The sequence below is a fragment of the Ovis canadensis genome, chromosome 3 (genome assembly GCF_042477335.2).
Source record: "Ovis canadensis isolate MfBH-ARS-UI-01 breed Bighorn chromosome 3, ARS-UI_OviCan_v2, whole genome shotgun sequence".
NCBI lineage: Eukaryota > Metazoa > Chordata > Mammalia > Artiodactyla > Bovidae > Ovis > Ovis canadensis.
Window position 1 is genome coordinate 13,387,575 of NC_091247.1, and position 3,347 is coordinate 13,390,921.

General features: G+C 42.6%; 1 pseudogene; it reads left to right on the top strand.

Moving 5' to 3' along the window:
- The first annotated feature begins 616 nt into the window (after positions 1-616).
- Positions 617-2,772, top strand: LOC138436233 (olfactory receptor 1L8-like; annotated as a pseudogene).
- The last annotated feature ends 575 nt before the right edge of the window (positions 2,773-3,347 follow it).

Sequence of the window (3,347 nt, forward strand, 5' to 3'; positions counted from 1 at the left end):
TGGCTTTATTTCTCTTTATAAAATGCAGAACTAGCTGATGACAAATAGATAGATCCATAGATAGATAGAAAGATAAATGGATATGCAGACAGATAGATCTTCCATTAGAATGCCAGGCCCACAAACAGGTCTGACTATGTCATGTTCACAATTGTTTCCCACTCCCAGAATATTTTTGCAGAATACGTTCTCAGTAATCAGTCGTTTCTAGATTTAAGGAGGGAGGGGGTTCAGGATGGGGAATACGTGTATACCTAGGGTGGATTCATGTTGATGTATGGCAAAAGCAATACAATATTGTAAAGTAATTAACCTCCAATTAAAATAAATAAATTTATATTTTAAAAAAAGTAAACTAATGAAGGTTCAACTATGCTCTTCCTCAAAAGTTCTTGCTATCAGCACAAGAAGCATGAGAAGTCTTAGAGTTGAGAAGGAAGGGCAAGTTCAAGGACCACAAAAGTGACAGGTTGCCTATGTGGCAGCTAGTCACAACCCTATAGGTAGAAAGTGAAGGTAAGAAGCAGCACAGGCTTGTTGGCTTGTTGATGCTTTCAGTCATGGAGATGTGTGTTACATTGTAGGAATCTTTTCTGTTTTAGTTGGTTCCATGATCATGGAAAGACTCAACCAAACCAGCAGTGTCTCTGAGTTCATATTCCTGGGACTCTCTTCCTAGCCTTAGGACCAGAAGCCAGTCTTCATTCTCACCATATACCTGGTCACTGTAACAGGGAACCTGCTCACCATCCTGGCCATCAGCTCTGACCCCCAACTTCATATCCCCATGTATTTTTTCTTGAGTGTCCTGTCTTTCACTGACATTTGCTTCACAACAAGCATTGTCCCCAAGATGGTAGTTGACTTCCAATCAGAGAAGAAAATCATCTCCTATGCTGGATGCCTGACCCAGATGTATTTTATATATGCCTTTGGTGACATTCAGTTCAGTTCAGTCGCTCAGTCGTATCAGATCTTTGTGAACTCATGAATCACAGCACGCCAGGCCTCCTTGTCCATCACCATCTCCCAGAGTTCACTCAGACTCACATCCATTGAGTCCGTGATGCCATCCAGCCATCTCATCCTCTGTCGTCCCCTTCTCCTCCTGCCCACAATCCCTCCCACCATCAGAGTCTTTTCCAATGAGTCAGTTCTTCGCATGAGGTGTCCAAAGTACTGGAGCTTCAGCTTTAGCATCATTCCTTCCAAAGAAATCCCAGGGCTGATCTCCTTCAGAATGGACTGGATGGATCTCCTTGCAGTCCAAGGGACTTTCAAGAGTCTTCTCCAACACCACAGTTCAAACACATTAATTCTTCGGCGCTCAGCCTTCTTCACAGTCCAACTCTCACATCCATACATGACTACTGGAAAAACCATAGCCTTGACTAGTCGGACCTTAGTCAGCAAAGTAATGTCTCTGCTTTTGAATATGCTATCTAGGTTGGTCACAACTTTTCTTCCAAGGAGTAAGCGTCTTGTAATTTCATGGCTGCAGTCACCATCTGCAGTGATTTTGGAGCACAAAAAAATAAAGTCTGACACTGTTTCCACTGTTTCCCCATCTATTTGCCATGAAGTGATGGGACCAGATGCCATGATCTTCGTTTTCTGAATGTTGAGCTTTAAGCCAACTTTTTCACTCTCCTCTTTCACTTTCATCAAGAGGCTTTTTAGCTCCTCTCCACTTTCTGCCATAAGGGTGATGTCATCTGCATATCTGAGGTTATTGATATTTCTCCCGGCAATCGTGATTCCAGCTTGTGTTTCTTCCAGTCCAGGGTTTCTCATGATGTACTCTGCATAGAAGTTAAATAAGCAGGGTGACAATATACAGCCTTGACGTACTCCTTTTCCTATTTGGAACCAGTCTGTTGTTCCATGTCCGGTTCTAACTGTTGCTTCCTGACCTGCATACAGATTCCTCAAGAGGCAGGTCAGGTGGTCTGGTATTCCCATCTCTTTCGGAATTTTCCACAGTTTCTTGTGATCCACACAGTCAAAGGCTTTGGCATAGTCAATAAAGCAGAAATAGATGTTTTTCTGTAACTCTCTTGCTTTTTCGATGATCTAGCGGATGTTGGCAATTTGATCTCTGATTCTTCTGCCTTTTCTAAAACCAGCTTGAACATCAGGGAGTTCACGGTTCACGTATTGCTGAAGTCTGGCTTGGTTGGTAGCTGCCTTCTGGCAGTCATGGCCTTTGACCATTATGTGGCCATCTGTGACCCCTTCCACTATGTCACCATCATTAGCCACCACTGCTGTGTCCTGCTGGTGGCCATCTCCTGCTCATTGCCTCACCTCCACTCACTCCTACACATACTTTTGTTGAATCAGCTCAACTTCTGTGACTCCAGTGTTGTCCACGAAATTGTCCTGCTCCTCCATATTTGTCAATGATCTCACAATAAAGACAGAAGGACTGGTGTTTTGGTGACCCCCTTCCTATGCATTGTTTTCTCATATGTGCGAATCCTTGTAGCAATTCTCAGGGTCCTCTCAGATGCAGGGAAATGCAAAGCCTTGACCTGTGGCTCCCACTTTACTGTGGTGATTCTGTTTTATGGAAGCATCTTTTATGTCTATTTACAGCCCTTGTCCAGCTACACTGCTCGGGACCGAGTAGCTACAATAGTCAACATGGTCCTGTCCTCCATGCTCAACCCTTTCATCTATAGTTTGAGAAACAAAGACATGAAGAGGGGACTGGGGAAGCTGATGGGCAGGAAGAAATCCTATCGAGAATCTTTCTGGACATGTTCATAGGTTTTGCTGCTGGTTTCTGATACACACAACAAACTCTTGTAAGTCAGCAGGTATGACTCACACATGGCATAGATGTTGAAATGTGCCCACTTGTTTACACATACAACAATCAACCATGGAGACTTTATGATGATTCAGTATTAGGATCCAGGTCTACCAGAATCTTGACTTCCAGTTTTCATATATCTACATCTCTCTTCCTACCTTCCTCTTCTTCAGGAAACCACATCTTTAATTGCTTTAAGTGCTGTTGAAACCTTTGTCTTTACCCCAAATTTCCTGTGACTGATTTACATCTGTTCAATGACTTTTGATTCCCTTAATATCCTTCTGCTTTTAGTGAAATTTCTGTGATGAACTAATTTTTTGAAAATCATTGCAGTGATTTAGTAAAAAGAAACAGTTAGATGGAGAGTGACAAGATTGAGATCTTATAAAACTGAAACTTCCATCAAGTGAGGAATGTGTCTGCTCCAACAGTTAAACAGGGATTGTGCCTCTTCCTTCTTCCATATTTTTGACAACAGGATGTTCTGGGCTCTGTAGTGATCAAAAGTTCAACTCTTAGCCCTGCT